The sequence below is a fragment of the Sus scrofa genome, chromosome 15, assembly GCF_054392235.1.
Source record: "Sus scrofa isolate SSC_HxYL_T2T_F1_AM1 chromosome 15, Sscrofa_HxYL_maternal_Yorkshire_Landrace_v2.0, whole genome shotgun sequence".
Taxonomy (NCBI): domain Eukaryota; kingdom Metazoa; phylum Chordata; class Mammalia; order Artiodactyla; family Suidae; genus Sus; species Sus scrofa.
The window spans coordinates 58,093,860-58,109,063 of NC_139397.1; the positions used below are offsets into that span (position 1 = coordinate 58,093,860).

At 39.8% G+C, this 15,204-nt stretch overlaps 1 protein-coding gene across 30 annotated transcripts in view; it reads left to right on the top strand.

The window, feature by feature from the left end:
- The window catches only part of TENM3 (teneurin transmembrane protein 3), a 2,581,468-nt gene that overhangs the window by 2,119,837 nt on the left and 446,427 nt on the right, over window positions 1–15,204 (top strand). The gene's annotated exons all lie outside the window — the stretch shown is intronic.

Genomic DNA, 15,204 nt, shown 5'->3' on the forward strand with positions numbered 1-15,204 from the left:
AGAGGAGGATGGTGGTTGAAAAAAGGAAACCGAGTGGGGGAGGGGGAAAGGAATACAATCTAGATTGATGATTAACTAGTAGTCATTACTACTTGGTTACCCAGGAGAAATTATGTTAATAGTCTCAGTCTGGTTCATAGGTGACAGGTGTCCATTATGCAAAGTAATGGTTATCTGTGCTAATTGCCCCCCCCACACACACACACACTGGTAGGTTGAAGTAGAGGGACCACAAATTATGAGACTCATGTGCTGCCTACTGTGCTAAGGAAGCAGGTTGAGGGACCACAGATTAAATGTGCTAAAATGACACACCTCCGGGCTGCAGAAATGTGGCCCCTACGCTAGTACAGAAATGCCAGTGCCCAGTTGGGGAACGTGATGGACAGGTAGAGGTGCACTCCCCTGGGGAAGGTGTTTTCTTAAATTAGACTCATTTCCTTAATTCTCCATCCAAATTAATTTTCCTGGTATATGGAGTATAACCGTAACTATTAACTGATATCAACTATTTTGTAAGGAGACAATCACAAGTTCAATTATTTTAAAGCAAAGCCACAGTTGCCGAAATTCTATCATATTTGCTCAACAGCGACTACTGCATTTCGGTCTTGCCTTTCTTTCAAGAAACAGACCAAATCGACTTACTCCAGATTGTTGTGGCGGTTTAATATTCATTGAGTAGCCACAATTTACTAGCTTACCTTGAAAGTGTGGTTTTTAGCAGTTGTCTAGAATGTATCAGCAAGGTAGGGAATACAGTGGCAAAAGTCCAGCTTCTTACTTGGCAGGCAGTCAACAGGCAACCAAGGAAACTGAATTTCTCTCTCTGTGCCTGTTGGTACACTTTCACTTGCACTGCCCTTTTGTGGTCAGGAAGAGGGCTGGAAGAATCCTACTTCAGCAGACATCGGAGAAGGCAACAACTTATCTGCTGAAGTAGGTCCATTTTAATCCATGCCTTGGCTTATCACTACCACTAGTAATAGCATGAAAACCATTTGACTGGGCCACTTACTCTAGAGCCTTTGTGCTCATTATTGATAGGGGCCCCCTTAAGCACGACCTCTTCATGGGGTGCTGGGCTAGATGGCAGTCCCCCACTTACCGCTCAGCAGGTGCCCCTGACAAGACTTGGGTCAGGCCATATGTCCTCCTCTCCCCCTGTTTTTTTTAAGCATTATAAATTATGCACATATTTGTCTTTATGATAGAAAGCATTCAGGAAATCCAGAACAATTGACTAATTGGATATATTTTACCTATTTTTACTTGACTGTATGGATGCATGTATACAAAGTGATAACATTTGAGTATATATCATACATACATAAGCACTTGAAGGTGTCTGACTAAATTTGAGATGTCAAAACATTCTATGTGAGCCTATACCAAGGTAAGCGTATTTATATATCCTGGTAGAGTTTCATTAACATTTGCTTAAAAACACACAATAAACACCAGAGAAGAGCAATAGGAAAGAGAATTGAATTCTCTTGAGTAAGTGCACAGACCGGCTCTGGAAATGTGGGTCCCTTTCCCCATACCCTGACATAACCTCTTCAGTATCTGCTGTGAGCCAAAAAGCTTTCCATAGTTCTTTGGGCAAAGCAAACACTAGGACTGAACCAAGGGCAATTTGAAACCCTGAAGCAACTCTGGGATTGGTTCCCCCCAAGCTTCACCCCTTCAAGGAGGAAGTATGGTATGGGAGTCTCTCTCTGTCCACATCTCTGCAGGTAGGTGCTGTGTTGAACGGGACCCTCAGCTACAGCCCTGAACCAGCATTTCCTGTCCCCCAGGAGTCTGTGAAGAAGGTGCCATTTGGCTGGTTTGGTGTTTTTCAGACTGGGATGAAAACTATCCGGTGGGCAGTAGACAGAGGACATGTTTATTATAGTAATTTTGCCTGTGGGTTACAGAGGCATGAATAACTGCAGTTATCTTTATTCTCCAAATACTTGTGGGTAGTTACCAGGTCTCCACCTCGTTGTTACTAAAATAAACCTTACATAGTTCTTTCATTCTAGAGACTCTTAATCAGATCCATTGCTTCCCTTGAAAGTCCTTCCTGTGTTTGACTACTTCATTTTTACTACCAAGATATAAATATTTGGCTATCACTACAAATGAAATCATTTTGAGATGATCAGTGTGGGAACTAATTTTTTTTCTTGTTTTTTTTTTTTGTCTTTTGTTGTTGTTGTTGCTATTTCTTGGGCCGCTCTCGCGGCATATGGAGGTTCCCAGGCTAGGGGTTGAATCGGAGCTGTAGCCACCGGCCTACGCCAGAGCCACAGCAACGTGGGATCCGAGCCGCGTCTGCAACCTACACCACAGCTCACGGCAACGCCGGATCGTTAACCCACTGAGCAAGGGCAGGGACCGAACCCGCACCCTCATGGTTCCTAGTCGGATTCGTTAACCACTGCACCACGACGGGAACTCCATTCTTGTTTTGATAACATAGTATTTCTGAATAAGCTTGTAAAAATTCAAACCCCAGATTCCATCAAAACATTTTAGCAAAATGTTTCACTACAGATGGATATAGTCTCTTGCTTTCAACCTTTTGGACTGAGTTTTTATACATTTTCCCCTGTCCCAGCTTCCTCAGATAAGCCTAATGATGCTGGGTGTTATTCTGGCACACTGGACCATATTTTCAAATTTAATTATAATAACTGGCCCTTATCAAGGAGACATTATGTTGTATGCCAATCACTGGACTAAATGCTTTTAAAACTGTATCTCATTTAATCTTTATAACATCTCCATAAGATATTGTCATATGCACTTTAGAGAATGAAATTCTGGAAACCAAATCTCACAGGGTTTAAATAACTTGTCCAAGGTTAGAGTCACATAAATTACAAATAGCGGAGCTAGATTTTAGGCATAATCTGTCTGATCAAAAACCTGCCCTGTGTTTCCACCCCAGTTGTATTAGCATAGATTTTTTTTTAATTTTAAAAGTCAAGGTCAGAACTTGTTGGTCCTCTCTCTCTGAGATCACTTTTCTTCATGTAGAATTCAATGGCAGGTGGGCTTTTTCCACATATTGGCAAAAGCCAAAAATGTAAATAAGCTCCCTGTCTTCATCTTCCCAGATTCGCGTCTCCTCATTGGCTGATTTTGAGTAGGCACGTTCCCAGTGGTTTCCTCACGTGTCCTGGAACTGACCTCTTAGAGGACACGTCCATTCCTGAACCGATCCCTGGCATTCTGTGCAGGCAGTTCCTTGACCCCGGGATTGGGGTCTGTTCCACCTGAACCCTTGGAAACCAATGTGGGACAAGAGCACTTATTCAGGGACATACGGGGCATACAAAAACCCAGCCTCTGACCACAATGGCCATGATGTAGGAGAGCCCTTCTAGTAACTAAACCATGTGGATGGGAGACAAGCAAAGGGAATTGTGACTGGGGTCTCCTCTGAAACACAGAGCATCACAGTGAGGTATCTTTCATTCTTCCTAAATTGTCTTTTCCTCAAAGAACAGGTTTGAAAATATGCCCAAGACATTCGATCATTTTAACTTGGTCTTGAATTTTCCACCTTTCTCACTCCTCAGTTGAATTTCACTTGGCTTTTACTTTTGCCTCCCCAGGACTGTGATCTCTGCAAATTTAACCACTGTGGGACTTTTCAATAGGACAACCCTCACTGACTTTGTACTGGTTCTGTTGACATCCTGACACAGTTTGTCGAAGTCTTTGCTGTCGTTTCTCCCACTATCCCCTCTCTTTTTAAAAAAAGGTGCTTAGTTTGGGGTTTGCTTGTTTATGGCTCAAACCCCCTCTTTGTTCTAAGGTTGGAAAGTAGAGTCTACTGTGAAGAGGACAGATTTGGAATTAACTGAAATGGGTTCACATTCCCCTGGGCAGCTTCCTGACTATCGCTCCTTGGATGATTCCATTCCACATTCTGGGCCTTCGTTCTCTCGTGTGAACATGGAGTTTATCATTCTTACCTCACAAGGTTGCTCTGAGGATTAAGTGAGGTCATGTATGTAAAGCACCTGGCATATTTTAAGCCCTCAATAAATAATCAAGATTGAAATTAATAATTCATCAAGGAGCTTTTACGACCACTCTTCAAGAGAGGGATATGTCCAGCACTTAGGGAAATTGTATAATCATTTAAGAAGCTCCTCCAATGGCCTGCAGCATCCCCAGCTGTCACAAATCAGAAATACCCGTCCTTGAGTCACTTTTATGATATAGCAAGCTGTAGTTTGGGGGGAGGGGTTGTTTTTTTGTTTTTTTTGGTGAGGTGGTTTTTTGTTTGTTTGTTTGTTTGTTTTGGCCATGTCTGTGGCATGAGGAAGTTCCCAGGCCAGGGACAGAACCTGTGCAACAGCAGTAACTAGAGCCACAGACGTGACAATGCCAGATCCTTAACTTGCTGAGCCACCAGAGAAATGACCAAGCTGTAGTTGCGTTTAAGCCATTCAGAAGGCTTGCTTATTTTCCTCTTATTAGGGCTAAAGGTTTGAATTTGGTGTTGATGCTCCATAGGCCTTAGAGTTTGGCAACTGTGTCAAAGCCATAAATGGAAGAACACCATGTGGGAGTCCCAGCCTGGCCACGCACTGATTGTTTGACTTGACATTTTTTTAAATTAATTTCTCATATTTCCTCACCTGTAAAACTGGCAAATATCAGAACTTGAGGAGCAGCTCTTAGAAATTGTAATGCAGTGTGCAACCTAGCATGAAAAAGTGTTTAATAAGTGGAGGTTATTGTTTTGATTGTGCATTTGACTGTGGCTGGCATGTCCACAGAGGTGGACATGTATGTTTGAAGGTGGCATGACAGTCTGTGATGCAGTTCAATCAGAACAATACACGGCAGTGATATCAAAGTTGTCTTTTTGGTTGCTTTTTACTTGGTGTATATTTGAGGCCACCTGCATGATAGCATCATCTCTACAGGACACGTTACTGTTCCTTTGCTTTTCCTTCTCAACCCGATAGCATTACTGGCAAAATTTTCAAAGGCCTGGCTCATTTTCAAGCTCTAGTGAGTTAAGTGGTGGCTTCTATTTTCAGGGTTCTGGCTTAAACCATCATAAAAATGCTTAAATAGATATGATGGATATCGGCTGAGCCAGGCAGTCAGACAAATTGAGTACAGTATTTACACTGTACCCTAAAGGTCTGGAAGGTAGGAAAGCTGCATTTGGCTCAGCCGTGTTGGATTCTAGAGCAGCTTTCCAAAAATGATTCTAAGTATGAAGACTATGGCCTTTCCTTGCAGTTTTTCATGTCTTTGCAACCGTCAACCATGTAACTGAATTAATGTATTTTCCTATTATATTACTATTGTCCGTAATTTTTGTTAGAAAAAACAGAATCACTTTTAATTTCAAATTATGCAAGTGAATTGCTGTATTTGTTTTTAAATCATAGTCTATATTCCCACTTTTCCTTACTGGGTAAATTAGCCTCATTATCAGTATTTTTTTTTCTTTTTTGCTCATTTCCAGTTTCTGTTTCCTTCTACATATAAATAATTTTGAAAGAATTTTTAATGATCTGATCAGACTCAAGCCACTTTTCTCTAGCCTCAGGCACTGTTCTATATATTTTCCAATTAAAAATTTCCCAGTATTCAAACTTAATCAGTAGCTATTTTAGTATAGTGCTCCTATTTGTTTCATTTTCTAAGTTTGCGTATTTGCTATTTATGATAAAGCATGAAGAATAATTTTGAGTTTTAAGACAATAAACTCCTATTTATCATTTTAAAAATAAAGACATAGGAGTTCCCACGTGGCTCAGCAGGTCAAGGATCTGGTATTATCACTGCTGTGGCTCTGGTTACAGCCGTGGTGCTAGTTTGACCCTTGGCCTGGAAACTTCCGCATGCCACAGGCATGGCCAAAAAAATTTAAAAAATACAGACAAATGTATCTTTACTCACATGAAACTGTTCATAGTTGTCAAGTAATAATGCGTTGCAAGATCATGTGCATTAAATTATAGATTATATATGGTGCATATATATTCACACACACATGCATACATGTAGTCTGGAAAAGTGAACTAAAATATTACAGGGGCAATAATTTTTAACAGTTTTTTGCTCTTATCTGTATTTTCTATCATTACTGCCTAATGATATATGTTTAATATGAAAAAAATGCAAGAGTTGGGAAGAGAGTGTTGACGCCTGGTCTTCTGTCCCCTCTGTCTCAGCATTTGTCCCTTTTTACCCATCTGCTCCAGCCAGCAGCCTGGCGGTCATTCCCACTGTGTCCTTTTCCTCACCCTCAGTTCAGCCCATCACAGCTCTTACTGTACAGTGTCCGTCTGTCCACTTCTCTTAGTGTCCGATGCCATTTCAGGTTCTCTAGTCCAAGCTCTCCTTCTCTTGCCTGGACTTCTGCAAGACCTCCATCCTCTCTGTTCTCCACACTTCAGCCAGAGGGCTCTTTCCACCCTAAGTCTAATTGATCATGTCTAACGTGACATTTAATATTTTCCAATGCTCACCCATTTTTGGTGGAATAAGGGTGAAACGGTTTAGCCTGTCTCTGAAGTTCTGCCTCTGGCGCCAAGTTTCCACTGGACTCATATCATGTCTCTCCTCCCACTCACTCTGCTCCAGCCCTGCTGGCATTTGTCCACCAAGCTCCCCACCTCCCCGCCCCCCACCTCCACATGCTGTTTGAACAATTCTCTCAGCCTGATGTGTTCTACTGTCAACCCCTTCCCTGTAACACATACTTGTGACCAGACTAAATTTTATTTATCTAGTGGCTCTCCGCCTAAACGTCATTCAAAATCTGTCCTTTTTTTGGCTCTCAATCTCAATCACACCCCATCTTCTATTCTCTTTCTCAGCAACTTGCACTTTTTGGCCTCGTTTGTTACATTTTTAGTTGCATATTTGTTTGTGCGATTCATTGTTTAACCTCTCTCTCCCCTTTCATATTAAAAGAGGGTAGAGACTATGTCTTGTTCACCACTCCATTCCCAGCATCTCTCACTGTGCCTGACATGTATGATGAATGAATTTAAAAAATTAATGATCACTCTGCCTTGTGTGCAATTCCATGTCAATGCGTGTAGATCCATTTCATTCTTTTGAATTGCTGTTGAGTGTTCCTCCAGCGGTCTTGTCTTACTCTTTCATCTAATCTGACCTTCTCTGCCTTTTCATTGTTGTGTGTAAATCATTTATATTTATATTTAATACAGTTTTGATATGATTAGTTTTCCCTTTTCCATCCATTTACTTTTGATCTGTTTGTGTCTTTATATCTAAGAATGTTTCTTGGAAGCAGCATATAATCAGGCCTTGTTTTTATTTTTTTAATCCAGTATGAAAATCTCAGCATTTTGTGCTGTTTAGAACTTTTACATCTAATGTGATTATTTGCTTAGTTAAATTTAAGTCTCTTATCTTGCTATTGTATTCCATTCCCCCTGCATGTTCCTTGATTCTTTCTTTTTTTTCTTTGAATTACTTAACTATTTTTTATACTTCCTTTTTTGTGATTCCATCATTTCTTTTGTTGGCTTATTGGCTCTAACTCTTAGTTTTGTTATTTTAGTGGTCTAAAGTATATATCTTGGAGTTCCTTGCTAGCAGATTAAGGATCCTGCATTGTCACTGAGGTGGCTTCGGTCACAGCTATGGTGCAGTTTTGATCCCTGGCCCAGGAACTTCCATATGCAGCATAGGAGTGCCCCCCAAAAAGTATACATCTTTAGTATAATAGTCTACCTTCAGGTGATATTATGCTACTTAGCATGTAATATAAAAACCTTGCAATAGTATACTTCTGTTTCCCTACCTCCTTCCTTTGTGCTACTATTGCAATAAATTTTACTTGCAGGTATGTTGTAAAATTTGTAATACTGGTTATGATATTTTTGCTTAAAAAGACATCTATCTTTTAAAGAGATTTAAATAATAACAAAAGTGTCATATATTTAACCATGTAGTTACCATTTTCAAGAGCTTCTTCCTTTGTATAGATCCATATTTCTATCTTATGGTATTTTCCTTTGGCCAAGAGGACTTCCATTGTATTTCTTATAATGAGAGTCTATTGATGATTAACCTTTTTTTTTTTTTTTTTTTTTTTTTTGTCTTTTTGCCTTTTCTAGGGCCGCACCTGCAGCACACAGAGGTTCCCAGGCTAGGTGTCCAATTGGAGCCATAGCCGCCAGCCTTCGCCACAGCCACAGCAATGCCAGATCCAAGCCGAGTCTGCAACCTACACTACAACTCATGGCAACGCTGGATCCCCAACCCACTGAGCAAGGCCAGGGATCGAACCCGCAACCTCACGGTTCCCAGTCGGATTCGTTAACCACTGAGTCATGGTGGGAACTCTGATGATTAACCTTTGTATGTCTGAAAAGGTAGTTAATCTGCTTTAACTTTTAAGAGACATTTTCATTGGGTATAGGACTCTATGGTGATAGTTTTCTTTATTCTTGCTTACATTATTTCCAATGAGAAACAATTTAATGAAACTTTTTCTTGGGTCTGCTTTAAGACTTATTCCTTACTATTGCTTTTGAACAATTTTGATCATAATCAAATGCCTTGGTATGATTTTCTTTATATTTCTTGTACCCAGGGTTTGTTGAGCCTCTGGGATATTGTGTCATTATCATTTATCAAACTTGAGAGTACTTTGATTGTTATTTCTTCAAAATTTTTCTGTTGCCTCCTCTCTTCTTCTCCAGTTACATCTGTATTGGCCTCTTGAAGTAGTCCTACACCTCACCAATGATGTATTTATTTATTTATTTTCTTTCTCTGTGCTTCATTTTATATAGTTCCCATTACTATATCTTTAAGCTCATTAACCTTTTCTTCTGCATTGCCTAATCTGCCAACCATCTTATTCAGTGTATGTTCCATCTAAGATACGGTCATCTCTAGAAGTTTGCTTTTGTTCTTTTTATGTAGTTCATGTCTCCATTTAATTTTTTAAGCATATGGGATACAGCTATAAGTGTATCATGTCCTTATCTATTAATGCTAATATCCATGTCAATTCTGGATCAGCTTCAATTGCTTGACTTTTCTCATTATTTTCCTGTTGCTTTGCATGCCAGGCACTCTTTGATCAGATGACAGACACTGTGAATTTTATTGTGCTGGTTACTTTTCTGTTTCTATAATATTCTCAAGCTTTGTTATGGGACGGTTAAGCTACTTGGAAACACTTTTATCCTTTCTGGTCTTGCTTTTATGATTTTTTTATTGAGACCAGAACCATGTTTAGTCTAGTGCTAATTATTCCCCACAATTGAGGCAAGACCATTTTGAGTACATTGCCTAATAAATTATGATACTTTTCCAGTCTGGCTGGAAAACTATACACTAATTCTTGGCTCTGTTTGAACTCTGGATACTGTTCCCTGCAATTCATTGGTCCTTTAGAGGGGAAGTGTTGCCCCAGGGAGACATTTGGTAATGTCTCAGGACATTTTTTATTGTCATTACTAGGGATGCTACTGGTATCTTGTGGATAGAGTCTAGGAATGCTGCTAAACATCCTACTATAGGATAGCCCCCAACAAAAAGTTTTTGCATCTAAAATGTCAGTAATGCCAGTGTTGAGAAACTCAGCTATAATCCTTTCAAATCATTCTTTCTCTGGCCTCTGTTACTCTCCTCATGCACAGGTACTGGTCAGTATTCTGTTGAATTCTCAAGAAGGACCCTTTGCTGACCTGCAGAATTCTTGCTCCGTGCAGCTCTCTTTTTTCCAACACTTTGTCCTGCAGAGGCTTATCACCTGTTCCACCAGACTTTCAGCCCTGTCTCTTTAGCTTAGGAAGTCAGCTGGGCTCTTCCTGGGTTCCTCTTCCCTGTGCAACAGCCTGAAAACTCTCAAGACAGTGAGCAAGGGCAGTCAGGGGCTCATCTTGTTTGTTTCCCTTTCTCAAGGTGCACTGTCCTTCGGTTTCTTCATGTCAAAATCTTGAAAACTTGGTTACATGTTTGTTGTTGTTATGATTTTAGATAGGAGGGTAAATCCTGTTCCCATTACTCCATCTTGGCTGGAAGCAGAAGTTGACTTATTAATTATTGCTATCAAATGTGTTCTTGATTTCCTATCGTATTTAAAGAAAGCAACCATTTTTAATTTTCTCAATCACTAATTATTTGCTGTATTTATTTTTCTCTGTACCTGTATCTTCTCAACAAGCATCACTTTTTATACTTACGGTACACTCTTCTTTCCCTATATTTCTTTTCACAGTTTTCTTTGTGTTTTAATTTGGTGTATCAAACATGATAGTTAAATTCACTTGCATTCTTCTATTTGAAACTGTGAGCACAATTTTAGTTATGCTTGAATTTAGCATTATCTAAAAAAAGTCACCATAATATGATTTTATTTTTGTACTTAATTATTTCACTTCTTTGATTTATAAATTTGTCTCAGGAAACAAAATTTCCTCTAAAATGAACAATAGCAATTGATTTCATCTTGAGTTCAATTGGCAGTAATCTAGCTTTTCAATAAAGGAAACATGTTAAAGTTCTTGTGGTTGCAAACTTGTATTTACTGTTTGATTAACATAATTGGTAATAAATCATAAACACTAACTTACTAGGGAAAATATGAATTGTGAATAACAAAAGGCAAAATTTTCTTGTTCAAATAATTTAGATCTTTGAACTATTTTGGAGTAAATTAATGTTTCTCTGAAGGTTGTTTATTCTTTTCATTGAGCTTTTCCAAACTATTATAAAGTCAGGGGAACATCTATGCAGAAGATATGCAAGGTAACATTCAGGAATTTTGTTTGTTTTGCCTTTTTGTCTTTTTAGGGCTGCACCCTCGACATATGGAGGTTCCCAGGCTAGGGATCAAATCAGAGCCAGCCTACACCACAGCCACACCAACGCCAGATCCAAGCCGAGTCTGCAACCTACACCACAGCTCATGGCAATGCCAGGTCCTTAACCCACTGAGCGAGGCCAGGGATCAAACCTACAACCTCATGGTTCCTAGTCAGATTTGTTTCCGCTGCGCCACGACAGGAACTCCCATTCAGGAATTTGTAATCCTCACAGAAAATAAATAACAAGGAAATTGTGAGTTTGACCACGAGGTCACTTAATCCTTTGGGTTTAGACACTTGTTTTTATTTCAGTTGCTGGAATGGTAGCGTATAGATGTTTTTATGGATGTTTGTCATAGACCTGAGCGATTTTAATCACTGCCATCAAGGGTTTTAAAAACATACAAAGTCCAATTAAAATCCGATTACTTCCTAAAGTTACAATTTGAAACTGTTTCTTTGGAATTAGAAACATGTTGTGAAACAATGTGATCATGTCTTTGAGTTCTCAGGCCATGTTTTACAGCCTGTTTAAATAATATATCTGAAACAGAGGACCTGATCCCTTGCCTAGTGTCCCTAAGGCAAGACTACCTGCCTGCTCATTTAATCAGTCAAATACTTTGCAAGCTATTGAGAAAAAAAAACAAAAACAAATAACCAAATAATGGAATTTGCCTTAAGGCCAGCTGTGCTTTCCAGAGAAATGCTCTGGGTAGGAACCAAGTGGTTTTTCAGGGAGCTAATGGGAAGTAACCAGATCAGCTTGATGTCCTCATATACTTGCTGTAGTAATCAGTTCAACCAAAAGTTTTCAGTCACCTTTCTCTCTAATAGTTTTCCTTCCTTTTCAAAGGCCCTGCCCACTGATGCAGCAGTGGCCCTGTTCCTTAACTGCTTTATGCAGAATGTGCACTTGGTGACCTTCTTCTTCCTGTAGGACTGTGCAACCACCATCAAAGTGCTTCAACAATTTAGCGCCACTTAAGCAGCTGCGTTTTTTTAACCTTCTCATCTTCAGCTCTGAGTGTATGAGATAATGCAGAACACTGCCTTTTGAAGTCATACTGAACTCAATGACTTCCATCAGAAGCATAGCAGTAGTTGCAAATGTTACAGTGTAAATTAAATCCTTGAAGGGTTTGAACCATGTGGAAAACTGGAAGGACAGAAGCAAAGGACTTTTTATTGTTTGGTATCTCTAGGCTCAATACACTTGTCTTTGTCTTTGATTATATATTTGAATACTCTATCTCAATTTTTCACAGCACTTTAGGATTGCTTCACAAATAAAGTCAGATATTTGATGCTAGAGGTGTTCTCTAAAACTCACAAATACCTAAAATTATCTTTTAATTATTAATTAACATTTCATTGGAATTGACATATAAACATTGGTAACATTAGCCACAAGAATACATCTTTGCTAGTGATGATATATGTTCATGTTATTATGTTAAAGAGCTATTGCTTATCTGATTTGCAAGACTGAAAAAAATGTATCATGTAATATTGTATCACTCTATCGAAAATAAAATACTTTTTACATTCAAAGATCCAAAGGGACAAAGAAAAATACAAAATGGAAATATGTATGGTCTAACTTAGACTTTGGCAAATCTTTTCTTTTCTTCTTCTTCTCTTTTTTTTTTTTTTTTTTTTTTTTTTGTCTTTTTAGGGCCACACCCTAGGCATGTGGAGGTTCCCAGGCTAGGGGTCTAATCGGAGCTGTTGCTGCCGGCCTATGCCAGAGCCACAGCAGGGCCAGATCCGAGTGGCATCTACAACCTACACCACAGCTCATGGCAATGCTGGATCCTTGACCCACTGAGCAAGGCCAGGGATCGAACCTGAAACCTCATGGTTCCTAGTCGGATTCATTTCCACTGTGCTATGACAGGAACTCCAACACTTATTTTTTAAAATATGCCAACTGAGGGCAAGAAATGGATACTTTATAATGATTTCAAATGCCAAAACTCTTATTACTAAAAATGCTTAAATTACAATACTTTTCTGGTCAATGAAAAGCTTTTTGATGATCAGTTTGTTATGAGAATCTGTATAACCTTTCCTCCAAAGAGAGCAAGATTATTTTGGAAACAAAATTTTCCTTGAACTCAGGCATATTTTTTCACTCTGTATGTTACCCGTTTCCCTCACTAAACATGTATTTCCTGAGGGCAGGAACATTGTTTGATTTAGTGCCCAGCATATTAATAAATAAATATTCAATAAATATTTTCCTAAAGTAACTTTTGTTTGTTGGAATAACAAGAGTGAATTGGTATGTTGTTTTAATCCTATTGTACAAAAATAGTCCCTGTCACCTAACTTTAAAATTGTGCATTGCCCTAAATTGAAGAAAGCTACATTAAGGGAAATCCAATCTCTACTAAAAGCTATTGGAAGAATTTGTAAAGAGAAAAAATGGACTAATGAATCAGAAGGGGTCAGTGAAAAATTAATTTAAAAAGAAATCAGATTCATCAAAAAGAAGAAAAGGATAGTGAAGCCAAGATCCATTTCAACAGCCAAGAAAACATTTAGTGACTACTTTTAACAGCCCAGCTCCATGCATAGCAGAGACATGTGGAACCCCATGGGAGGTGCCCATCAATATGGGAAGGGGAGGATTTTGTTTGGTTGAAGAGGTAGCAGAAGGGGCAGCCAACTTTTCCAAGCATAGGCTCTGGAACTCTGGGGTCATTTCAGCTCAGCGTTCCCCTGCTCTCCTCACTCTTGGTTGGAAGGCAAGAATTAAAAGTGAAAAGCATTAGGAACTGTCATTTTGCTCAGAAATAATCAAGACTTGTGTTCACCAAAGGGGAAATGTGGTGGGAGTGGGGGTGAGGGATAAACTAGGAGGTTGGGATTAACATGTACACACTGCTATGGAGTTCCTGTCATGGCACAGCAGGAACGAATCTGACTAGGAACCATGAGGTTGCAGGTTCGATCCCTGGCCTCACTCATTGGGTTAAGGATCCGGCGTTTCCATGAGCTATGGTGTAGGTCGAAGACGTGGGGCTCGGATCTGGCGTTCCTGTGGCCATGGCGTAGGCCAGCAGCTGTAGCTCTGATTGGACCCGTAGCCTGGGAACTTCCATATGCCGTGGGTGTGGCCCTAAAAAGCAAAAAACAAACACCATGTACACACTACTATATATAAAGTAGACAAGTAGCAAGGACCTACTGAGAGCACAGAGAAATTTACCCAATACTGTGCAATAACCTAGATGAGAAAAGAATCTGAAAAAGAATGGATATACATATATGTACAACTGATTCATTTTGCTGTACACCTGAAACTAACACAACATTTAAATCAGCTATCCTCCAATAAAATTTAATTTTAAAAATGTAATCAAGAAAAAAACAAAACTGGTTCCTGTTGTGGCTCAGCAGTAATGAACCCGACTAAGTATCCATGAAGACACAGGTTCCATCCCTGGCCTTGCTCAGTGGGTAAGGGATCCAGTGTTGCCATGAGCTGTGGTGTAGGTTGCAGACACAACTCCGATCCCTCATTACTGTGGCTGTGGTGTTGGCCAGTAGCTGCAGCTCCAACTCAACTCAGCCCGGCAAATAACACATGCACAGGTGCGGTCCTAAAAAGACCAAAAAAAAAAAAAAAAGAAGAAGAAGAAGAAGAAGAGACAAACAAACAAAAAGACTTGGTGACAGTGTAGATGTGAGCTGAAGGCCCATGGGTGCATCAGAGTTGGCAAGGAGACCCCATGTTGGAAGCACATTAAAGGGCAGAGTATGATCTGGACCCTGAGATCGAAGGATGAATTGAGAGGGAGGGGGATTTCATGGGCAAGAAAATAGCTGTGTAGAAGTCCAATCCTGAGGACATGGAACCAAAGAGAAGACCAGGGCCACCAGGAGTCATTTGTTTCGAGTTGATGATGGAGTCACTCAAGGCACAAGTGAGTTTAGGAAAGGAGTAGGGCAGGGGAAATGCTGAGGGCTGCAGACAAGGCCTTCAGGGACCAGCAGATTGAAAGACAAAATGAGCAAGAATAAAGGCAAAAGAGAAGACCACTTGAAATGTGGATCAGCCCTGGGCAACTGTATATTTAGCAGCAGAGTCTCTTCTACCCACTTTGAGCCCTGTCAGTTGAGCCAGTTCAGGAAAAAGAGAGTTGCTGGGCAGAGAAACACAATGGGCTCTGGTCCCTCTAACTTACTCTTGCTTCTGGCACTTACTGGAAACTAGCCCTATCGCATCAGCCACTTGAATTGCCTTACATAATAAGATCATACTGATTAAATTCATTTTCTAGAGAGGAAAATGCTTTAGAAGGAGAAGAGTGGTCGAGAAGGATCAGCTTTTTCAAGACATTTAAGTCCTTAACACGTGATAATT